Raw genomic sequence first — 26,669 nt, forward strand, 5'->3', positions numbered from 1 at the left:
CCGCAATCGCGTTAGGCTACAATCCGATCTTTATGAAAGTCGGAAACGTGATGGTACGCATTTCTCCTCCTTACACGAGGAATCACAACAACGTTTCACCAGGCAACGCCGGTCAACTGCTGTTTGTGTATGAGAAATCGGTTGGAAACTTTCCTCATGTCAGCACGTTATAGGTGTCGCCACCGGCGCCAACCTTGTGTGAATGCTCGGCGGAAAGCTAATCATTTACATATCACAGCATCTTCCTCATGTCGGTTAAATTTCGCGTCTGTAGCACGTCATCTTCGGGGTGTAGCATTTTAATGGTCAGTAGTGTATTATGAATTGGCAACAATAGTAGTTGAGAGACTATGTGCATCTGTACTACCTAAAAGTAGAGATAATGCAACTTAAAAAAGAAGAATCAGTACTAGTCAGAAACGCAGCGACGTCGGAGACACGATGTTTTACCGGATTCTTAATATTCACGGTACGCTCGTAGAACGATCCTGCGGGAAAATCCCACTTCATCGCTACCTCTGAGATCCTGTGTCCCATCTCTCGTGCGCCTACTGTAACACCACGTTCACACTCAGTTAAATCTTGATAACCTGCCATTTTAACAGCTCTAAGCGATCTAAGAACCGCTCCAGATACTTGTCTTATATAGGCGTTGCTGACCGCGGCGCCGTATTCTGTCTCTTTATATCTCTGTATTTGAATACGCATGCTTATACCAGTTTCTTTGGCGCTTCAATGTGTGTCGAAGCGGTTTAAGAAAGACATCAGAATTGTTTACGGTACTGCATCACACGTCATGTGTTAGGCACCTCTATGTGATGCACACCACCTCGTTATCGTAGCCAAGGTGGAAATGGATGCATTCTAACTGGGGTGATGAGGTACTGTGGGGTCAGCTTTGTGTTGCTCTGTGCTCTTGGTTACACATGCACATTCTGTAACGCAACACTCGCATTCACAACAATAGCTGCACTCGCTAGCATTTTGTTAATCACATTCACACTTATATCGTGACACTGTGTAGGATGGAAGGGATTTTGTAGTTGATGTATACAGGAAAATTTATCTTATTCATGCTATTAATCGGTGCTAGCAATATTGTCAATTAATGTCTTCATTTGTAAAGTCTCAGAAGTTTGTATAGTTGTTGGTCAGTGTCTGTTGGTTTCCCAACTTCATTGTAGATGTCACAGTTAAAAACAGTGTGCTTGGAAAAAGTTGGTGGGCTCTTCGGCCAATTTCACTATTGTCCCAGTTAAGGAGCTCACCTTAGTTGTTACGCTTCGGCTAAGGATTTTTTGAAGTTTTGTCAAATCGCCTTGGCGAAACCAGTAACTGGCTACTCGGCAGATTACAGTAATATCTATTATGTGGATTTCGAGGATCAGCAGCAAAGTACTGGTTGGCGTAATGCCCCTGTATGCACGTAACGGGATTTGCCTCTTTCGTGCACAATGAAGTCTGTGCAGCTAAACACTTGCTGACAATCGCGTCGTGAGAGGTCCTCACCGCATACAGCAGAGCTTGTAGTTGTCTGTGGAGATCCAGGCAGTTTTGTGCTGACCGTTGTTTGCTTTGGGTTTGAGTGACTGAATGTGTTGTGTGTAGTTACGCTTTTCTTCCACTTGACTCCAAGGTATCGTGTGACTATTTCCTTGGTAATGAAGATGTTTTCTGATTCAAGTGTAGGATTTTTACTTGATGAAAGTTGACATTTAAGGACTGTGTAAGTGGTTGTTGTGCAGCTATGGTTAATTTGTTGTCTACATACGATCGCCACATCTGGGGCGTGCCCCAGTCATCAGTTCCTCTAATTCAGCTCTAGAGTCCCCCGACACCACATTCAAGACGTCATCAGCATAGGCCTCCACCTCAATGATTCGATCGTCTCCTTCTAGTTAGCACATGAGAGATTCGAAAAGCCAATCGCAAAATATTGGCCCACAAATCGACCCCTATGGGCACCTTATAGTAGTTTTTTTATTCCTTTCTGTGTTCCACTTGACCATTCCACAACGGAGCACCTACAGTAATCGACGGAGCTATAGTACAGACCCTAGGGTACTTGGTAGTTAAAGCGTCTCGGCAAAAACGTGGGTGACTATAAAATGTTATATACTCCGGCGATGTCATTTAACATTGCAGTTGGATATCTTTTGATATATATGTCTGTTGCTTCAACCGCTTTGTTAAGTGAATCTTCAGTATATTTTCCTTCCCTAAAGCAAAACCTCACCTCCACTGCTTAGCCTAGGTAGCAAGCCCATATCACCTGCGAACTTGGGTCCAGCAGAGATGGATGGATCGTTGCTGCCGCTGTGGTCTTCAGTTCAAAGACTGGTTTGCTGCAGCTCTCTATGCTACTCTATCCTGTGTGAGCCTCTGAATAACTACTGAAAGTTCATCTCTTGGCCTACCTCTACAATTTTTACCCCTCCACTTCCCTACAGTATTAAACTGGTGATTCCTTGGTGGTTCGGGATGTATGCTATCAACCGAGTCCTCCCTTTGTCAAGTTGTGTTACAAATTTCTTGTCTTCCCAATTTTATTCAGTACTTCCTCGTTATACGAGATCGATCAATCTGATCTTCAGAATTCTTCTGTAACATCACATTTCTAAAGCTTTTATTATCTGTGTATCTAAACTGTTTATCGTCCATGTTTCACTTCAATATATGGCTACACTCCAGACAAATACCTTCATAAAAGACTTCCTAACACGCAAATCTAAATTCGATGTTAACAGATTTGTCTTCTTCAGAAATTATTTTCTTGCCATTGCCAGTCTACATTTTATAACCTCTCTACTTCGGCGAGCATCATTTATTTTGTTACACAAACAGCAAAACTACTGCAATAAGCGTCTCATTTCCTAGTCTTGTTCCGTTAGCATCACCTGATTCAAATCGATTGCATTCCATTATCCTTGATTTGCTTTTGTTGATGTTCATCTTATATCTTTTCAAAATATTGTCCATTCTGTTCAACTGCTTTTCCAAGTCTTTTGTTATGTCTAATACAATTATTATGTCATCGGCAAACCTCAAAGTTTTTGTATCTTCACCCTCACCTTTAATTCCTAGTCGAAACTTTTTTTTTATATCGTTTACGGCCTGTCCAGTGTGCAGATTGAATAACATCGGGGAATGGCTACAACCCTGTCTCACTCCCATCTCAGCCATTGCTTCTCTTTCATACCCCTCGACTCTTATTACTGCCGTCTGGTTTATGTATAAGTTGTAAAAAGCCTTTCACTTCTTGTATTTTATCCCTTCTACCTTCAGTATTTCAAAGGGAGAATTCCAGTAAACATTGTCAAAAGCTTTCTCTAAGTCGGCTAATGCTATAAATGTAGGTTTTCCCTTCCTTAACCTATCTTCTATACTAAGTCTAACGGTCAGTGTTGCCTCGCGTGTTCGTTCATTTCTCCAGAATCCAAACTGGTCTTCCCCGAGGTCCGTTTCTACCAGTTTTCCCATTCTTTTGGAAGGAATTCGTCCTACTATGTTGCAGCCAAGATTTTCTGATAGTTCAGTAATTCTCACACCTGATAACAAGCGCTTTCTTTGGAACTGGAAATACCACATTTTTCTTGACGTCCGAGAGTATTTCGCCTGTCTCATGTATATTGCATAGCACATGGCAGAGTACGTCATGGCTGGCTTCCCCAAGGCTATCAGTGGTTCCGGCGGAATGTCGTCTTCCCAGGGCCCTGTTTCTATTAAGATCTTTCAGAGCTTTGTCAAATTCGTCTCTCAGTATCACGTCTCCAATTTCATCTTCACTCACGTCCACTTCACTTTCTGTAATATTTCTTTCAAATTCATTTCCCTTGTACAGATCCTCTATATACTTCTTCCACCTTTAATGTTTCCCTTCTTTGCTTAGGACTGGTTTATCATTTGAGCTCTTGATACCCATACATCTGCTTCTCTTTTCCCCATAGGCCTGTAGGCGGTATCTATCTTTCCCCTAGTGAAATATGCTTCTAAATGCTTATATTTATCCTGTAACAATTCATGTTTAGCCGTTTCGCATTTCCTGCCAATCTCATTTTTAGGCGTTTGTATTCCCTTTCGCCTGCTTCATTTGCTGCATTTTTAATTTTCATCTTAGCGGCCTTGATATCTGTATATTTTCAAGGTTCTCCGTAGGATCAACGGAGAAAGGAATATGTGGAAGTTAACATCTAGAACAAGAGACGTGATAACAGATCATGTGTTAAGACACCGTTGTTGAAATGATATGGTCCTAGAGGGGGTCCTAGAGGGGTCCGTAGAGGCAGAGACTTGAATGGGGGCCTTTTATAGTACACGCTGCTCGAAGATGAAGACAGTATCTCATGTAGGGTTTAATGGTGAGCCACATTAGACCAAGCAAATGAGTGATGACCCATAATAAATACATAAATTTTCTCTAGTTACTTTGTGTTGTTTCCTTATGGGTGACACTGTTGTAATGTATGAGTCAAAACCAGGGAATGTGTGAAACAAAATCATTGCTAGCACTGATACTTCTTTGTTTATTGAAAATGGAATGAGTGAATTAAATTATTTGTTTGTCAAGGACAGAAAATAAGCGCAGGACGTTTCAATGATGATACAGCAGTGATAGACGAAAGTGCACAGGAATTTGGTTTTGTACTAAATCTAATGGAACATGTGCTAGTTGTAGGTTGAGGAATGCACATAAATAAGAAGAAAGCGTGACAGTTGTACATTACGGAAAGAGACTCCAAGAGCGACATATAAGCTTTGATTCAGAGAAGCGCAATAGATAAAGATGATAGATACACACAAGGCATAAAACGAAACGCCAGGCCAAAGGTCTTTTATAACAATAAATAGCGGCTAATGTACAAGAATGATAAATTCGTGCATAGTTCTGAATGAGTACATTCGGCGAAAGGGATCAGAAAATATGTGACAAACACGCGCATATATTTCTCAATCACATCCTCATAAACATGTCAGGTCACAATTCAATTCTCGTTTTAAGGTATTTTACATGATACGATTACGACTCGGCTACTACGGGCCATATACTGTATATTACATTGCTCTCAAATTTTTTATTATATGTTGACATTAGAAGGATGTGGGGTATTAGTTTAATTACATTTTTCTATTCGTATTGTAAAAATTCCCTCCCCGTTTAGTGAATGGAAAATATGTAACTAACAGCACTAAAAACAGCAGTTTCTCCTATGATATCACGCAATTCTTCTGTTACTACATGCCAGCCGCTTGGAGCGCTAGGCTGCAGCTGTCAAAAGGCTGCACTTTTTGTGCTGTAGAGTTTCGCGACTGTTTGTCGTAGACTGTGATCAAATCAGCACACTAAAAACAGAGGAGTGTCCGCAGCTGACATTCATGTCACAAAAATACTGCCTTCTTTCTTTTCCAGTATTTTATTTTAAATCCGGCGTGGCCTTGCACAAAGAGTAATCAAAATGTATGTGCACTCGACACCTGAATGTGGTAAGCGCCAGTTTAATCGTGAATCGTGTAGACCTGTTCACTGTAAACAGACCAATGTCCAAAGCTGGTGAATGCAAATATTTAGCGCTTGTTTTCGAAGAAATCGCCTCAGTTGGTAATGGTGCCACAGAGTATCTACGCAGTTTTATCCACTTAATTCAGGCTACTTAATCGTGTTGGCGACATGTCGGATTACAGTGACACCGGTTTAGTCTCGGCGCGGTATATTGACTAATTGTGTGCAATTTACGGCACCGGCAAAAGTGATTGTACAGCCTCCCAAATGTTCAAACACGAACAATAGTCGTCCCGCTGTCCGCGCTGCGAGTGCAGAGAGAATGCGAAATGCGCACTGTGAGGAATACATTTTATCTAGCGGCCAGTGTTAACTGTAATCCAATCAAGTGTGCTCAGCGTAAATCCTGTGCACTCGGACTCGCTGAATAAATTACTGTAGCAATCCCAGCACCTGCGCCCCGTCCGCGGTTTTAAGCGAAACCAGCATTCATTTTCATACGGCGAAAGGAAAAAATCATTTAAAATACAGATTACATGAGGTTGAGGCCAAAAAACTTCAGTGTGAGACGAAATTTACGACATGCTAGCTTCTGTGTATTTTCGATTTATTATTCGAGTTGTTGTTGTAACGGTTTTCAGTCCACGGACTTGTTTGATGCAGCTCTCCATGCTACTCTATCCTGTACAAGCTTCTTCATCCCCGAGTAACTACTGCAACATACATCCTTCTGAATCTGCTTAGTGAATTCACCTCTTGGTCTCCCTCTACGATTTTTACCCCCCACGCTTCCCTTCAGTACTAAATTGGTGATGCCTTGCTGCCTCAGAACGTGTCCTACAAACCGATCCCTTCTTCTAGTCAAGTTGTGCCACAAATTCCTCCTCTCCCCAATTCTATTCAGTATCTCCTCATTAGCTATGTGATCTATCCATCTAATCTACAGCAGTCTTCTGTAGCACCACATTTCGAAAGCCTCTAATCTCTTCTTGTCCAAACTATTGATCGTCCGTGTTTCACTTCCATACATGGCTACACTCCATACAATTACTTTCAGAAAAGACTTCCTGATACTTGAATCTATACTCGATGTTAACAAATTTCCCTTCTTCAGGAACGCTTTCCTTGCCATTGCCAGTCTACATTTAGTTATTTTGCTACCTAAATAGCAAAATTAATCTACTACTTTAGGTGTCTCATTTTCTAATCTAATTCTCTCAGCATCGTTCTCTCAGCATCGCCTGATTTAATTCGACTACGTTCCATTACCCTCGTTTTGTTTCTGTTGATGTTCATCTAACATCCTCTTTTCGAGACACTGTTCAACCGCTTTCCCAGGTCCTTTGCTGTCTCTGACAGAATTACAATGTCATCGTCTAACCTCAAATTTCTAATTTCTTCTCTATGGATTTTAATCCCTAATCCAAATTTTTCTTTTGTTTCCTTTACTAATTGCTCAGGTTGAATGACATCGGTGATAGGCTACAACCCTGTCTCACTCCTTTCCCAACCACTGCTTCCCTTCCATGCCCCTCGACTTTTATAAGGTTTCTTACAAATTGTAAATAGCCTTTCTTTCCCTGTATTTACCCCTGCCACAGTCAGAATTTTAAATAGAATATTCCAGTCAACATTGTCGAAAGCTTTCTCTGTCTCCACAAATGCTAGAAACGTAGGTTTACCTTTCCTTAATCTATCTTCTAAGATCAGTCGTAAAGGTCAGTGTTCCAACATTTGTGCGAAATTCAAACTGATCTTCACCATGGTCGGCGTCTACCAGTTTTTCCATTTGTTTGTATAGAATTCCTGTTAGTATTTCGCAGTTGTGACTTATGAAACTGACAGATTGGTAATTTTCACACCTGCCAACACCTGATTTCTTTGGGATTGCGATTATTATATTCTTTCTGAAGTCTGAGGTTATTTCGCCTGTCTCATACATCTTGCTCACCAGGTGGTAGAGTTTTGTCATGGTTGGCACTCCCGAGTTTATCAGTAGTTGTAATGGAATGCTGTCTACTCCCGGAGCCTTGCTTCGACATAGGTCTTTCAGTGCCGTGTCTAATTCTTCACGCAGTATCATATCTCCCATTTAATCTTCTTCTCGTACGTCCTCTTCCATTTCCATAATATTGCCGTCAAGTACATCACCCTCGTGGAGACTCTCTATTTACTTCTTCCACCTTTCTGCTTTCCCTTCTTTGTTTAGAACTTGGTTTCCATCTGACCTCTTGATATTCACACAAGTGGTTCTATTTTCTCCAAAGGTCTCTCTGATTTTGCTGTAGGCAGTATCTGTGTTACCCCAGGTGATATATGCCTCTACATCCTTACGTTTTTTTCTCCATCCATCCCTGCTTAGCCATTTTGCACTTCCTGTCGATCTAATTTTTGAGACGTGTATATTCCTTTTCGCCTGCGTCAATTACTGAATTTTTATGTTTTCTCCTTTCTTCAATTAAATTCCATATATACTTGTTGTAGCTGGGATTCACAGCCATATAAAAGTTTTTCAAAGATATCAATTTTACGCCAGTGACTGTTATAGGTTTTTTATTATTCGATATCCCTTGTGTTAACCAAGGATTTCTACTAGTTCTCGTATTTTTGATCCTCTTCTGTCTTCACTATTTCATCTCTCAAAGCTATCCATTCTTCTTCTACTGAATTTCGCCGGCCGAAGTGGCCGTGCGGTTAAAGGCGCTGCAGTCTGGAACCGCAAGACCGCTACGGTCGCAGGTTCGAATCCTGCCTCGGGCATGGATGTGGTGATGTCCTTAGGTTAGTTAGGTTTAACTAGTTCTAAGTTCTAGGGGACTAATGACCTCAGCAGTTGAGTCCCATAGTGCTCAGAGCCATTTGAACCATTTCTACTGAATTTCTTTCCCCTGTTCTTGTAAATCATTTCCTTATGCCCTGTCTGAATCTCTCGCAGAGAGACCTCTGATTCTTTCAGTTTGTCCAGGTCACGTCTCCTTAAATTCCCACCTTCTTCAATTGTGTTTCTTTCCCCTGTTCTTGTCAATTGTTCCATAATGCTCTCTCTGAAACTCTCTACAGCCTCTGGTTCTTTCAGTTTATACAGGTTCTATCTCCTTAAAGTTCTTCCTTTATGCAGTTTATTCAGTTTTAATCTGCAATTCATAACCAATAAACTGTGGTCAGAGTCCACATCTGCCGCTGGAAATGACTTACAACTTAAAATCTGGTTCCTAAACCTCTGTCTTACCACTATCTAATCTACCTGAAACCTTCCAGTGTCTCCAGGCCTCTTCCATGTCTACATCCTTCTTTCATGATTCTTAAACCAAGTGTTAGCTCTGTGCAAAATTCTACCAGGCGGCTACCTATTTCATTCATTCCCCCATTCCATATTCACGTACTACTTTTCCTTCTCCTCCTTTTCCTACTAATGTCCCCATGACTATTATATTTTCACCTCCTTCCACTTTCGGAATAATTTCTTTTATCGCATCATCCATTTCCTCAATCTTTTCATCACCTGCGGAGCTACTTGCCATATAAATTTATACTACTGTGGTAGGCGTGGGCTTCGTGTCTATCATGGCTACAATAATGCGTTCACTATGCTGTTCGTAGTAGCTTACCCGCCCTCCTATTTTTTATTCATTATTAAACCTACTCCTACATTACCCCTATTTGATTTTGTATTTATAGCCCTGTATTCACCTGACCAGAAGTCCTGTTCCTTCTGCCACCGAACTTCACTAATTCCCACTATATCTATACATTTCCTTTCTTAAATTTTCTAACTGACCTTCCCGATTAAGGGATCTGACATTTCACCCTCCAATCCATAGAACACCGGCTTTCTTTCTCCTAACAACAACGTCCTCCTCAGTAGTCGCCGTCCGCAGATCCGATGCGGTACTATTTTACCTCCGGAATATTCGAGTATGCTGCGTTTACCATGGAAAGTTGCTTCCCTATCGGCGTGAATTCAAATTTTCCCATGTGTGTGTCTCATCGTTTTTCACGCTCAGTTCACTCAAACTGGACACCTGAGTCGAGAAAGGGATTCATTACCTGCTTGAGGAGGTTGAGAAAATAAACGACCCTGACTAATGGATGTTCGTTAGGTGAGTTAGGGTTGGGACGGACACCATCACACGTATGCCCTACACCTAAACTAGCCAAAAAGAAAAAAGAAATGATTTCGAAAGTGACACAATAAACGAAATTATAAGTGTGCAAACTTTCGAGTTAAACTTAAGTAAAACTGCTGGCTACGAGATCGTCAGTAGCCCCCAGTATTTAGGAAACTGCGAGCTTAAGATCTGTACGTGCAATTCGATTGGGAGGTATTTTACAGCAACACTTGCTCGCGTCTGGAAGGATACCTACATTACCGTCAAGTCCAAGTTCATCCTCGTTCGAACTCTGATCTTCCCTATAGAGGACCTTTTTTTCCTTTTTGAGGCATCAGTCTTCTGACTGGCCCGACGTGGTCCGCCCCGAATTCCTCTCTTGCGCCAGTCTCATTATGTCAGCGTAGCTCTTGCAACAGATACCCTCAATTATTTGCTTAATGTATTCCAATCTCTCTCTTACTCCATAGTTTTTGATCTCTACAGCTTCCTCTGGTACCATGCAAGTTATTCCCTGATGTCTTAAAAGATGTCCTTCCATCCTCTCGCTTCTTCTTTTCAGTGTTCCGTGTATTCCTTTCCTCACCGGTTTGCGCAGAAGCTCGTCATTCCTTATCTTATCAGTGCACCAAATTTTCAACATTCTTCCGTAGCACCAAATCTCTAATGCTTCCATTACCTTTTTTTCCTGCTTTCTCGCAGTGCATGTTTCACTACCGTACAATGCTGTGCTCCAAATGTGTAACCGCAGAAATTTCTTCCTCATATTGAGGCCAATGTTTGATACTAACAGACTTCTCTTGCAAAGGAGCGCCCTTTTTTCCAGTGCTGCTTTTTATGTCTTACTTGCTCCATCCGTCATGGGTTATTTTGCTGCCTAGATAACAGAATTCGTTAACTTCGTCTACTTCCTTACCATCAAGTTAGGTTTCTCGCTGTCCTTGGTTCAAATGGCTCTGAGCACTATGGGACTCAACTGCTGTGGTCATCAGTCCCCTAGAACTTAGAACTACTTAAACCTAACTAACCTAAGGACATCACACACATCCATGCCCGAGGCAGGATTTGAACCTGCGACCGTAGCGGTCGCGCGGTTCCGGACTGTAGCGCCTAGAACCGCATGGCCACTCCGGCCGGCATACATTATGTGCACATGTGTTTAACACTTATAACAAAGAAAATCTATTGTGAATACTTTTGAATTAATGGAGAAGATTCACCGGAAAGCAGGAACGTGAGCTGTCGGTAGGGACACATAAAACACTTTTGACACTGTATCACACAAGCGGCTCGTAGTGAAATTGAGTGATTATGGAATATCGTCTCAGTTATATGACTGGATTTGCGATTTGCTGTCAGAGAAGTCACAGTTCGTAGTAACTGACAGAAAGTCATCGAGCAAAACAGAAGTGATTTCTGGCGTTGCCCAAGGTAGTGTTATAGGCCCTTTGCTGTTCCTTCCTATATAAACCATTTGGGAGACAATCTGAGCAGCCGTCTTTGGTTGTTTTCAGATGACGCTGTCGTTTATCGACTAATAAAGTCATCAGAAGATCAAAACAAACTGCAAAACGATTTAGACAAAATATCTGAATGGTGCGAAAAGTGCCAGTTGACCCTTACTCTGAAACACATTTCTCTGCTGCAAACTCCTTGTTATTAGAGGCACCTACAGGAAGCAGTAAACTAATGAGTACACATTATTCTGTTTCTGTGAAACAGCAGAGCTTCTAATGTTATTACAAAAAATGGCTCTGAGCACTATGGGACTTAACTTCTGAGGTCATCAGTCCCTTAGAACTTAGAACTACTTAAACCTAACTAACCTAAGGACATCACACACATCCATGCCCGAGGCAGAATTCGAACCTGCGACCGTAGCGGTCGCGCCGTTCCAGACTTCTTATTACACACGAACTGCAACTGTGAGTCATCTGTAAAGGAGGTACTCAATATGGTGTACATTCGTAGTAAGGGTGTCACACACGCTCTGAAAAACTCCATGTTGGTCATGGTTCCACTGGCAGGCATTTCGCAAACTTACTAAAACACAAACTCCGGCAGTTAGAACTAACGTCTCCGCTGCACTTTCCCAGAACCGTGAACACGTTTTAGTGTAACAACATTAACAAATACCTGCTGCTTCCTGTTTCCTCGACTTCACTGAGTTTTACAGGTCCTTTTTAATAACCAACCACTTGCTGTAAAAGAGATATTTGCACAAGAGCGAAGACGAACAAGTGCTCAACAAGTCTTAAGGTTTGCATCTGGGAGCCCGCGTTTACTGGACATTATTATCTTGGTTTGCTCCGCACTACCACCTATCAAAATACGGAAAATTTTTTGACACACCGTGTATGTGGTACAGGGTGTACCAGAGTCCCACCGACACACTTTCACAGTTTGATCAGGGATAACTTCTGAGTATTTTGGTATCAGAGACCCACGGTCTCCGGCGCCTCGTTACATAGGTATAGGATATCGTGTGGTTTGTATCTGTGTTGCACAGAAAATAGTTTAGAGTAGTGCAAATGTCAACAGTATGCGCTGTGTTTCTTGTTTGCAAACAAGCTTGTTGTTCCATTCCCTCTCGGCAATTTGTACTGACTACAATGATGTCCAGTTAAGTCTTCATTCTCAGTTTTGGATTCAGTACTGCACAGTACTGTCCCAGGTTGTATTTCCGGCAGTGCTGGTTGCACGTTAACATTGATATACAGCAGTATGGGTAGGTTTATTGATGAAGGGGTAGTAGATACGCACCTCGTGTATGATTTTTCACTGAATGATACGGAAGAGCGCGGCAGAATGATGCTAAGAGAGTCGTTCATGCAGCGACGGCAACCACGTCACAGTATATCTGAATCTGAGAGTGGTTGCGTTACTCCCTGTTTCGTGTTGTCTTACAAGCCGTTTCACTTTTATAAAGATATTTTCACAGAAAAAATGTAACTTAAGTTAAAAAAAGCCGATTGAACCTTTATTACATTATCACGGTGTAACGAGGCGCGTAATATTGAGCCTGTGAGTGCCTTGCATCGAATACTCGTAAGACATATATTCATATTCAAGTAGCCTGCCAGAGACAGTCTCGTCAAATTTGTTCTTCTTTTGGTTTCCTCAAATGAACAAACGTAAAAACTGCCAAATAACTTGGAAACGACACAGTATATAGAATTTTCTTACTAACAATTATTTGTCATCACAACCTCCCCTGCAGCACCCTTACAAGCTTCTCAGACTGTTTCTGATCTCCGTGACTCACGTAAGACGTAACAACCCTTTTATTTCTTGAACGATTACCGATATCGAAACGCCGTGTTCGGCAAATGTTAGAGCGTCGAGCGATACGTATTTTTTTTATTAATGTTTCTAGCCCTGATATCAACTGAGATATTGAAGTAAGTACGTTTTTTCTTTTTTAAATGAAGACGTGTACTTTTTACAACTGCGTTTGACAGCTCTTGAGAAGACATTTACAGTGATATAGCGTTTGTTAAAGTTGAGGTTGAAATGTGTTCTGAAAAATTCCAGAAAAGTCCTACAATGTAGGATCACGGTATCAGGAAAAGGCATTCGCGGTGCAAACACTGCCAAGCAGGCGTCTCGGAGCGGGCTGCGTAGTTGTATATCATAACGCAGGTCTGAGCTACGAGAATAAAGCTTTATTTTCCCTTGAACCAACTTACGACCTAGGTGCAGTATCCTCCCAGATTTATGTGAGCTGAGAAAGAAAAATCAACTGTTTATTCGTCAAAAATGAAGAGGCCTTATGCGCTGCAAAAAGCAACTACTGCATTAAATATCTAAATGTTAGAAGGAAGATTTGATCTATCCTTCCTGTACATGTCAGCGCGCTCCTTAGAGGTGAAATACATGCTGTCGGACAACTGTCTCTGCCTGCACTGCTCTAAATTATATCATATGGGATACGTTCGCTGAACTAAACAATTCCCTAAAATACTTTGGTAACCACCTGTACACCGCAAAATAAATATTCTTAACGAAACTTCGTTTCATGCCGAACTTTAGTGTGTAATAACAGTGTTACCAGCTATGTGCAACACATGCTGTCGACTTATGTGACACTGCAATTCAATGTCGTAAACACGTAAATGGAACAGACAATGATTTGGAAACCATCTAAATCAGATAACATAATCTTGTCCTCCAGAAAAATAGCTGTACCCCATTATTTAAGCATGTTTTAAAACTGTTGACCACGGACTGAAAGGTACATTTGTAATCCCCTTTCGAAAGAACGATGAACAGTTGTAATTACGGTGGGTGATATGATAGAGCATGCACTGGCGATTCGACGACCATATCATCTGACGCAGCTGGGGCATCGTCATAGACTGTATTTCGACTTCTCCTCAACGAAAGAAATCAAGAGGTGTCAAATAGGGTGATATCGCAGGCTATTTGACGGAAGAATTTCGTTCTCTTCAATTTCCAGGAAAGCACTCATTCAATATCGGCGTTGCAACACGGGACGTGTGAGCTGGACAGTCCTTGCGTTGCAGCCACAGACGCTGTCGAATATTAAGTGGTACCTCTTCTAGAAGAACCGGCAGCATGTTCGTCAGAAAGTGTGCGTGTGAATCTCCATTTGGGACATCTGAAATAAAGATGGGTTCCACAATGTAATTTCCTGTGATGCCGCATCATCTTGTTGGTCAATATAGTTTGAAAAACTTTGGAAAATATATTCATTCAAAAAAGCAAAATATTCACATTAAAGCAGTGGAAATTTGAAATTGGATTTTTATTGAAATTGATGTTAAGTCGTGTATGGACGTAAAGAAAAATATTTGAAGTATGATTGAATTTGATAATCAAATTACTGCAGCTAATGAAAAAGTGTTGCTAATGATGTTCCTAAAATTATTCTATTGGAGGTAATATATATATATATATATATATATATATATATATATATATATATATATATATATATATATATAGCATATGAGCACTTTCGTCAGTAAACTATTATTTTTGCTTCATTGAAGCCTAATGCTGAATTTGGCGGACCACTAACTCATGAACCACATTATCTTCTATGTATACCAGTTCACGATAAAATTCATGAATCAGAAAAAACTATAACTGATTAAAATGATAATTTGATTGGCTTCAATGGAGCTAGCGTGACAGGAGCTTTAGAAAAGGCTTTATTGTATATTATACTTATTAAATGAATAAGATCAAGAGCTATCAGTTTTACTTTTTCTCAGTCACTGGGAAGACTAAATAACCAAAATCTTCCCAACAAGAACACAGAGATTAATCTAAATAATATGCTCAGCTGTACATGATCTTCAGTATTATTCTAGCTGATGGTACAGATTATCCAGCACATAATGGAAAATCTAATGAAAAATTAATTGACAACTATGTGACAAAATTGTTCGATGTAATTACCATAAAGAAAGGAGAGAATAATTTGTCTAGAATGGAACGTCCATTAATTTCTTTATCCGTTCTGTGTGACTGACTTCATCTCAGACCAACGAGATAACGATATGCCATTTCCTCAATAATGGGAAGATAAAAAGTAAGAAAAATGAAATACTTTTTCCAGTAGATTTGCTTCATGGGTTCTTTAAAGATTATAAAGTCGTGATGTGTGAAGCACATTTAACTGTAATTTTTAATTGCATTTCTGGTGCAAATGATGCCATTCTTCAACGGGCTGACTACAACCAATCTGGTGTTGAAGGTGTGACTAGTCTTCCTATGGAAGGCAAAATTGTAGTGAAATCAATGGAACTCTGTGTTCCTGTGGTTAGGCAAGAACGAGAATATTCACTCGAGCTAGAGCGAGAAAGATTAAAAGATTCGAAGATCCCCGTATCCTTTGAACCATAAAAGAAAGATATTTCTGGATTGAAAACCGTGCTTGCTTCAATATTTCCGTTGACACCAGGAATGAAACAAAAAAATTCTAATAATTAAACTTTCGGAAACCAGCGATTTCTATAGTCCGACGTATTATGACTGAATACGTGAACAACTTATAGCAGAGTGCTAGAGGGTCAAAATTGCAGATATACAGTTGAGGACAAACACAACACGTGTTCCGCGTGGCCACGTTCATGCAAACAGAGCCTTCAGCATGTCCCAATAGCCGCACATATTAAATAATCCCAGGTGTGTAACGAATGCATGGGCAATCATCCACATAGCGTTTCTGAATTTCATCGACACCATCACAAGGGCTGGAATACCACAAAGCTTTTAAATATAACCACACACAGAAATTCAACGTGTTCAAATTGGGGGACCTGGAAGGCCACTGTTTTGGGACCGGTACTTAGATATTCCGAAGAATGATAAACGAGGGCAGTTTATCACTTTGTCGTTTATGGCTCACTTGTGGGGTTTAGAAGAAAACGTAAGCATACACACTAGCAGTGCTGCAACACTGACATGACTGCACTTGTGCATACGTTGCATGTCGGTTTTTTGGGATTATTAGATTGTTTCATTATCATTACAGATGGTAAGCTTGTTGTCATATTTTTTATTGAGCAAAAGCTACACATTAGAAAAAATGATATAAATGATGTTTTTCATATCATAGTAGGAGATTGCAGTTATAATCCTTGGAACGTGCAAATAATTATCCACTGAGGGGACTAAATTCGAGGGATACTTTTAATATCGTGTCGGACCTCCTTTTTCCCTGCGTAGTGTTTTAGCTCCATGTGGTATGGATTCAACAAGTCGTTGCCAGTCCTCTGCAATGCTGCCTTTATAGCCGCTCATAACTGCGAAAACTTTGCCGGTACAGGATTTTGTGTACAAACTGTCCTCTTGATTATGTCCCATAAATATTCAGTAGGATTCATGTCGCACGATATAGGTGGCCAAATCATTCACTCAAACAGTCCAGAATGTTCTTCAAAGCAGTCGCGAACATATGTGGCACGATGAGATGGCAGATTGTCATCCACAAAAATTCCGTCGTTGTTTGCGGACATGAAGCCCATGGACGGATTAAAATTGTCTCCAGGAAGCCGAACATAACCATTTTCAGTCAATGATCGGCACAGTTGATCTAGAAGACCATTCTATGTAACACAGCCCACAACGTTATGGAGCCACCACCAGCATGCACAGTGACATGTTGACAGCATGGGCCCTGACTTCCGAAATCGGGGCTCATCAGACCAGGCCACGGTTTTCCAGCCGTCTATGGTCCAACTGATATGGTTGCGACCACAGGAGAGGCGCTGCAGGCGATATCATGTTTTTAGAAAAGGGGATCGGATCGATCTTCTGCCACCATAGCCCACTAATGCCAAATTATGCTGCAATGTCGTAACGGATACATTTGTCGTACGTCGCACATTGATTTCTACGGTTATTTCACGCAGTGTTGCTTGTGATAGCACTGGGGCCTCAACACAAAAGCCGTCGGTCTCTGTGCTGTCCGTGTTGGTAGGTGATGCCTGAAATCTGATATTCTCTGCACTCTCTTGATGCAGTGGATCTCGGAGTACTGTATTCCCTAACAGTTTCCGGAATGAATGTCCAATGCGACTAGCTGCAGCTACCATTTCGCGTTCAAAGCATGCTGATTTCCGTCGTACAGCCATAACCATGTCGGAATCGTTTCCACATGAACAACCTGAGTACAAATGACACTTCCACCACTGCACTGTCATTTTACACGTTATGTACCATCGCCATCTATATACATGCATATTTCTATCCCATGACTTTTGTCACCTCAGTGAACTAAATTATACTACCCATGTGTTATCACATTTTAACTTCACCATCAACAAGTTAGAGCAGTGTGCAAAAATTAAAGATGAGAGTAACTTCCGCTTGATGTGTCACTGCCGAGTAACATAGCTGGTTGGAACCTGGATCACACGTAGAAAGAAATTCTACAATATAGTGAGGAGTTAACTGAAAGATACACGCAAAAAGACGAGTAGATATGACACTTTTAGTCAAAGAGAATAATTATACTTCGTGATTTAAATAATGAGAACTGTACCAGTTACTTTTTACTGTTCAGCACAACGTGGCTCGAGAATTTATTCTCATTTTCAAGTGCACTTGTGCATGTTTTTACATGAATATGTTTGATTATGTCTGCATGTGTGATTTTCTGCCTCTCTTGCGTCTTTTCGAAGTTAAACTGCAATCGTAAACTCGGATAAAATGAATTTTTTAAGGTTTACAAAAGCTAATGTTAGAAACGGTATTTTTGTTTCTTTACTTATAGGTATTGTGCCTCCCCTAAGATACAGAATACCACACACTCACAAATCATCATTTACACTGCTTGTTTGCAAAGCATGTTACAATACATGCTTCCCAATGTATCCAGTTTGAAAATTTCTGCAAGTTTGTCCTACGTAAGGAATTCGAATAAATTGTATATGTTACTTTGCATATTCCTGAGTCTGAGAACTTATTGCTTAAGGTGTGCACTAGCTGCTGTTGCAGTTTGTTGTTTATGGAGGAAGCTACTTCACTTTACGTGACCTAAGTAGGTTTGGTAGTTTTTGGAAAATGATATGTAAGGTATGTAAGGTATGCTAGCCATACATTTGATTTCAGTATTGGTTCCTTGCAAAGAACAAGGAATTTCTTTGTTTTTTGTTATTTTTCTCTGCATACTGTGTATCTCTGAACTGGGGAAGTCATTGGCGGCTGAAATTTGCATAATAATGTCTAATTCTTTCTCCCTGTCCTCTTTTTTCATTGGGATTTTATTCTGTGTATCATCGTTTTGAATGCAGCTTCTTTCGTGTACATCTGTGTGACTTGATGTGGCAGGGACTATGTTGTCTCCTTCCTGTGTATCTTGAAATTGAGCCTGTTTCTTTTGTTTTCTCTGCACAAGTCTAGAAATGAAACGAAGTGATCGTATGTCATTTATTGGCCAGGATATCCCCTTTGGGGTTTGGCCGCCAGAAAATTAACGATATTACGTTTTGGTATTCAGCTGCGAAATTTATTTTCTTATGCACATTACTAAACAAATTTATTATGTTATTGGTGTCTTCGGTATCACCTTCGAGAAAAATTAATTTTTCATCTGCATATATTTGGTAGTACAGTATGTTTTTTGAGCAGGGTTCCTGCCTGCTGAATATTTAAATCATGAATGACACAGTTCCGCCGGCCTGGGTGGTCGAGCGGTTCTAGGCGCTACAGTCTGGAACCGCGCGACCGCTACGGTCGCAGGTTGGAATCCTGCTTCGGGCATGGATGTGTGTGATGTCCTTAGGTTAGTTAGGTTTAAGTAGTTCTAAGTTCTAGGGGACTGATGACCTCAGAACTTAAGTCCCATAGTGCTCAGATCCATTTGAACCATTTGAGACAGTTCCAGGCTTTTCCGGAACATCTAATACGACGAACGAAATTAAATAATGACACTGCAGTCTACGAGATTCGTCATTGTTACCTGGACGTTACAAAAGCGGTATATGGTTCTGAATAGGGTGATTCCTCTGGGTGCATTACGTGTCCTTCGTCTCGACAAATGAGAGTACGTCCAAAATTGTACAGAACTGATTTGTTAGCTCCCTGTGTTATCATGTGCGGAAGCATGATGTTGCGTGGGTGTAATGGCCTCCAAATCTTTGAACATGGTACACTCTCCCGTCAAAGTTATTGTTACAGTGTGTTCCTTCCCCAAGTGGGTTTCTTCAGCGGTGCGCCGCGCGGGGTAGCCGAGCTGTCAGATGCACCCTGCCACAGCTCACGCGGTTCCCCTGTCCGAGGATCGAGTCCTCTTCCGGGCAAATTTAAGGTAGGTTAAGTAGTGTGTAAGCCTAGGGACCGGCTTCAGCTGTTTGGTCCCACAGGAACTTACCACAAACTTCCAATTTCAGCGGTGCATTCGACACTGGCTTCGTTTAAATAGATGACAGTGCGCGACCGCGTCGAGCAGTACAAGTGGTGGAGCGCTTAGAACGAGAGCATTTTCGGCAAATGGACTGGTCTGCCCATTCTCCCGAGTTGAATCCCAGTGGACACATGCGATATGCGTTGGGGAGGTGTATTGCAGCAAGAAGCACATGCGCTAAAGACCATCCAGCAGATTTCAGACGCACTGCTGTGGGAATGGAACGTCCAACCACAATAACTCCTAATCAACTTTTTGGCATCTATGGGAGCGAGTTATCGAAGATATACTGACGTCTGTGGTGATCATAGATCGTATTAAGAAACATTTCGTGCCATTTCTAATGTCCAGGATCCATCATGAATCGTGGTGACATTAGTGTATGCATTGTCTTTGAGTAAGAGTGTGACTTCTGTAGGTCTCATTGCTTATTTCTTTCAGTTACCTTGTGTATTACACTGCAGCCGTTCTTACATTGTGTGGTCAAAGTTTCATCGAGCTATGTTGCTTGTCAGTGACACACAATGCGAAGATTACTTTCGACCTTTAAGTGTTGCACCCAAATGTAGTAAACATACAGGGTGATTATAATTGAAGTTAAACATTCAAGCCGCTGTAGAAATAACACCACTGGTTAGAATGACGTCAAATTGCAACAGAATATTATTGGAGAAGGGGGAAAACGTATGGCAGAAGAAAAACAAATAGTTACAAAATGTAGCAATAGCTGGCGCTGTAAGCATCATAATCTAATAGTGGTCTACTACGAATGACAAATGATTCACACAACAATGTCTAAGGTGTACGTTTGACCTTAGACAAACTATACTACTAAGTGTGCATGGCTGTACAGGTGTGATACTGTTAGTTAAGTAAGCCCATCCACCACGAGAAGGTCACATCACTTCGTATGAGAAAAATCGGTTTTTAATTGTCCTGAGGCCAAAAACCGCATAAAAGCATCAATCAAAATCAAATCGGATTATTAATTTCCGTGTGATAGGCGCAAAACATGTTCAATAAGGCGTCCACCGTTTTCTGCAACAAGATGAAATCGAGAAACAGCATATTCCACAACTAACCGAAGTGTTTCCGGAGTGAAGTTCTGAATTTGTTGCGCAATGCGTATTTTCAGTGCAGCTAAGTTTGCAATCGGAACACTAAATAAGTTAGTGTCGTGTGACTACGGCCTCCCGTCGGGTAGACCTTTCGCCAGCTGCAAGTCTTTCGATTTGACGCCACTTCGGCGACTTGCGCGTCGATGGGGATGAAATGATGATGATTAGAACAACACGACAACCAGTACCGAGCCAGGTGGCGCAGTGGTTAGCACACTGTACTCGCATTCGGGAGGACGACGGTTCAATCCCGCTTCCGGCCATCCTGATTTAGGTTTCCTGTGGTTTCCCTAAATCGCTCCAGGCAAATGCCGGGATGGTTCCTTTGAAAGGGCACGGCCAACTTGCTTCCCCGTCCTTCCCTAATCCGAGGAGACCGATGACCTCGCTGTCTGGTCTCCTCCCCCAAAACAACCGCAACCCAACAACAACCAGTCCCTGGGCAGAGAAAATATCCGACCCAGCCGGTAATCGAACCCGGGACCTTAGAATTGACATTCTGTCGCACTGACTACTCAGCTACCGGGGGCAGACATCGGAACACTGAACACAACACCTTTCAGATAGCCCCACAGCCAGAAGTCAGACGGATTAAGGTTAGGTGATCGGGACGGCCAGGCTGTAGGGGAATGGTGGCTGATAATTGTAGCATTTCCGAAGTGACGCTTCAGTAGCTGCTTGACTGGATTTGCAATGTGCGGAGGTGCGCCATCTTGCGTAAATATGATCCCATCCAAACGTCCACGTTGTTGGAGAGCTGGAATGACGTGGTTACGCAAAAGACACTCATAGCGCTTACGAGTGGCGGTACAGGTAACAGGACCGGAAGCACATGTCTCTTCGAAAAAATATGGCCCTATGATAAATGATGCCGTAAACCCGCACCACACAGTGATCTTTTCAGGATGAAGTGGTACTGGTTGATTTGCTTGTATATTTTCCGCATAATGACATATCCTGTCAGATGGAAGTGGGCTTCGTCCGTCCACAAAAATCTTCCACGGCCAATCATTGTCCACTTCCATTCCAGCAAGAAATTCTAAAGCGAAGGTCTCTCTTACTGGCAGGTCAAAGGAAGCAACTCGTGCGCATGGGTAATTTTGAATGGATAGCAAAGAAGGATGTTTCGTAGCTTTTTACGCACCGTGCTCGCGGTATGTCCAATGTTCGAACAATTCTCCATGCACTACACGTTTACACACCACCACTCGTCTCCTCCTACACTGCTGTGGTCACTGCTTCCACTGGCGCTCAATAAATTCGTTTCCTCCCTCTACCAGGTTGCACACCAAAAGAAGCCGTCTTTTCGAATTTCCGAATCATTTTCTCCAGACCCACGGCAGTCATCGGACCAACGCTTTTTTACAAACCCATCAGTGTGCGGAACTTCTGCAGAGCGACTTGTGCACAGTCATCATTCTTGTAATACAGATTTACAAGCACAGCGCGATCCTCCATTGAGACAGCCATGGCGAACGTCACAGACGCGAAAGGAGGAAAAGCCGTGCATCCGGCGTGTTTATACCTACTACAATGGGTCGTGCGCATGACAGGCTTTTCCATTTACGTATTCTGACACATACAGCCCCATTATTGATAAATTTTCACACTATTTTGTTTTACTTCTGCCATACTTTTTCCTCTTCTCCGATAATATTGCGTTGCAATTTGACGTCATTCTGAGCAGTGGTGTTATTTTTACAGCGTATTTAAAGCTTAACTTTAATGATAATCAACCTGCACATCCTGAAAGTTTGTAGCGCGCCATTTACTTTTCGACACACATATCAAACAGCATAGCGTTCGGTCGGCCGTGGTGACCGAGCGGTTCTAGGCGCTACAGTGTGGAACCGCGCGACCGCTACGGTCGCAGGTTCGAATCCTGCCTCGGGAGTGGATGTGTGTGATGTCCTTATGTTAGTTAGGTTTAAGTAGTTCTAAGTTCTAGGGACTGATCACCTTAGAAGTTAAGTCTTTCACTGGCTCTATTTGCTTTGTTTTATTGTTGCTCGCGTAACAACTAATATATGAGATAAAATATGTTGCTACGAAAAGAGCCCCGGAATACTTTTTGGGGATGCTGTGCTATGACTTTCTTTGGATCATTAAATTTCTACAAATCAAAATATATTATGTTCTTATTATTCTGGATCTGGCTTTCTATTAAAGGAACGTTTTTTCGTTACTGTAACTCGCCATAAAGTTCAACATATCGTTCTTACTTTACAGTTATTGAAAAGGTTAATGACAATTACTTCGTGATCAATACTGATGTTACAGTACGCAATGATTGTTCATCATCAAAATTTTGCAGTGGATTTTTGTTAACAGTAAAACGCCAATAAGTCCCACGACTAACACGAGAACATGAGTCTATTATCATAGAGAAAGATGTTTTTACTATAAGGTTTGCCAGACCAGAACTACCCACAGCAAGATTTCTGCTTGTTATGAAGGTAAATCATCTTTTTGCACTGTTAATAATATATCATCGACAGACCGCGTCAACCTGTAAAACACATCATAAAATCTGCTGCTCTGCTCTGCAATCCCGAAAGCTGAAAGAAATAATTTTAGTTCACTATTACCTGTCCGCTTCTTTGCGGTATGATTGATTTCATTTAATGCAGTTTGAATGCGCCGCGGCAGCGGCTCGTTCGTTCGTAGCGCAGCTCTGCACCACGAATAATATTTAAATAGCTGAAAATGTCTTAAAAGGATGGGATAAAATACCAGGCAAGCATATTACAAATCATAATGCAAGTTTTCACTAAGTAACTCTATTCAACACATTTAAACATATTAAAGTATTACAAACCTTTACAATGAGTACGTAATGGCGTACGTCTCTCATTCTTGACAAAAGAATGCTACGCATGCGTACAATATAACGTCACAGGCTGTTCCTACTCACGTAACTCCAAGAAGACGACGACAGAGAAATTAATGTTCGGCCACTACTACTTATACTTGTCACATATTCTCATCTTTGTTTGATATTTAATAAGTATCGTCTGTGGCGGTTTCAGTACTCACTGACACAGATATTATCATATTATCTTTTAAAAAAATCGGTACATAATTCTATACAAGAACAAAACATGACACATAATGCTTTCTCTTTATTACATAAAGTTCACACAATCGTTGTCCACGCAATTACAATCATCCAGTTCAATTATTCTTTTCTCTTTTTTTTACCACATAAAATATGTGTTTTGCTAAGAGACGTTACAAGTCCCATAGTGCTCAGAGCCAGCATGGCGTTCCTGCCACGCACGTGCAGCAGCCGTGGTAGGTCGAATACTTTCTAAACGTCCCTTGTAGCTGTCTCTAGTAAAGAGAGCTGTGACAAAGCGCGGCACTCCAGTGTGTCTTAATGAGGAGCGCGCAGGTGCTGCGTTGTGTTCCGGCGCGGGACCCCATCAGACGCCCTGCTCCTGGCGGCCGCCTGCAGCCCTTCACAGCCGCCCACAGCTGTGGACACTCGCGGCCGGCTCTGCCCTTCCCTCCGCGCCATCAGCCCCAGCCGCAGCTGTCGGCGCGGCCAGCACTCAGCGCAGAGCAGCGTGCGATGCGCGATTACGCTCTGCCGCCTCTCACGGCCAGTTGCTCTTTTTGTATAAAACCCATCCGACTGCATTCCTCGCACGGCTTCCCTCCGACTGAACTCCCCCTCCTCGCCGCCCGTCACCGTGAAATTTTATTTGGGCAGCAGGAGGGACGCGTAGTTTGCCGGGAGCACTTTTACGGGTCTGAATTCACGAAACTCAGGCGGGGCTGCTCTACATTTGCTTAACACATACCATCCGAATTGTGTATTTGGAATGTTGCAGTGACTGTTTTACAATGTGCATAGTTACTAAAAATTCACAGGCTTCAGAACCAACAGTATTGAATCTCTAAATACGCTGATAGAAAAAAAAATTCGGAAAACAAAGAGGGGGTTGTGCGACATAAAGCTGGTAGGTGCGTTTCTACACCTTGTAATGGTTCTCTATTTACGTGGCCATTACGGCACTCCAACCCGTTCTCGATACCAGTAATATCGTACTACTTTTCTGCGAAGTAACAGACATATTTTTGTGACAATATTCACATTTGGTTTTATTAATGTATAGGTACTCCGATGTATCCATATATTACAGTGATATACCGAGCGAGGTGGCGCAGTGGTTAGACACTGGACTCGCATTCGGGAGGACGACGGTTCAATCCCGCGTCCGGCCATCCTGATTTAGGTTTTCCGTGATTTCCCTAAATCGCTCCAGGCAAATGCTGGGATGGTTCCTTTCAAAGGGCACGGCCGACTTCCTTCCCCATCCTTCCCTAATCCGATGAGACCGATGACCTCGCTGTCTGGTCTCCTTCCCCAAACCAACCAACCAATTACAGTGATATGGTTCTTGTTTGTATTCATTTCTGTGAGACTGTCATAATCTTTGACTTACTTGTAACCGTTTTGGCGCAAATGCGCCCAGAGCCGTCTTTGTTTCACTTTGCAGAAGTTATGTTATTATTTCGCTTTGTAAAAGAACAGTCAAGTCTTGTGTTTGGTTAAAGTGGAAATTAAATATATGAAGATTTATACAAAACTGTTTTCTTGATGATGTGACATTTAAGAAGAAGTATATGTGAATTTAGAAGAAGTTTAATAATAATGTGGATCGTGAACACCAAGTCAAAACTTACTTCTACAATACCATTGTTCTGATCTGGGATTGTTTGATCATTAAGAATTTCCTGAAAAACGCATTTGTTATGCCTTCAAATGTTGCTAAAATACAGATCTGGACCTTCTAGCAGTCAAAGTGGAAGCACCCTAGAATCAACAAGACGAGCCATAACAACTTCGATGAAATCTACGTGGGAATCCATTCAAGATAAGTGTCAAATTAATGACTTTTTTACAGTGACCTCATTATTTCCATTCTGACGATACCATCCACAGTCAATAACTTCGTTGTTGCTGATAAAGCGAACATATGCTGCGTGGGCAACATTATTAATCTGATTTTTAACGTACTTTGCAACTGGTGGTATTGTTAGAACCTGAAAGATGATGTCTGTTCAAATTTTGCGTCAGTCGCTTAAAATTGGCGCTAATAGCACCACTGTGAGGATGTAGATTAGGCTTGCTGTAAATAATCGTTGTAACGGTTGTGAGAGTTAGTTACCTTTGAAGTTTGAAGTGGTGAGTTGGTGTTAGTGGAGAATGCCTTTAAGGTGACAAAGAGGCCATTATCAACACCTGGCTAAGTTTGAAAGAGGTCGTGTAATGGGCTACGGGAAACTGGATGTTCCTTCCGTGATACTACAGAAATGTAACCACTGTACATGACTGCTGGCAATTATCAACACGAGAATGTACGGCCACAAGAAGACCGGGGTACGCCCGGCCACGTGACACTACAACCGGCCGCTGTGGCCGAGTGGTTCTAGGCGCTACTGTCCGGAACCGCCCTGCTGCTACGGTCGCAGGTTTGAATCCTGCCTCGGGCATGGATATGTGTGATGTCCTTAAGTTAGTTAGGTTTAAGTAGTTCTAAGTCTAGGGGGCTAATGACCTCAGATGTTAAGTCCCATATTGCTTAGAGACATTTGAACCATTACAACGTGACATTACCATGAGAGAAGACCTTCGTGCTCGGCGTGCGGTTCTGGCGCATTGTACTGCATCTGTAGTAGCAATCTGAGCAGCAGTTTGCACCACAGTGACACAACGAACGGTTATGAATCGATTACTTCACGGTCAGCTTCGAGCCAGATGCCCAAAAATTCAAATGGCTCTGAGCACTATGGGACTTAACATCTTAGGTCATCAGTCCCCTAGAACTTAGAACTACTTTAACCTAACTAACCTACGGACATCACACACATCCATGCCCGAGGCAGGATTCGAACCTGTGACCGTAGCAGTCCCGCGGTTCCGGACTGAAGCGCCCATAACCGCACGGCCACCGCGGCCGGCTCCAGATGCCCAGTAGCGTGCGTTCCACTGACCCCAAACCACCACCATTTGTGACATAAGTGGTTTCAACCAAGAGTTCATTGGAGGGCAGGGT

This window comes from Schistocerca nitens, chromosome 6 (assembly GCF_023898315.1).
Source record: "Schistocerca nitens isolate TAMUIC-IGC-003100 chromosome 6, iqSchNite1.1, whole genome shotgun sequence".
NCBI lineage: Eukaryota > Metazoa > Arthropoda > Insecta > Orthoptera > Acrididae > Schistocerca > Schistocerca nitens.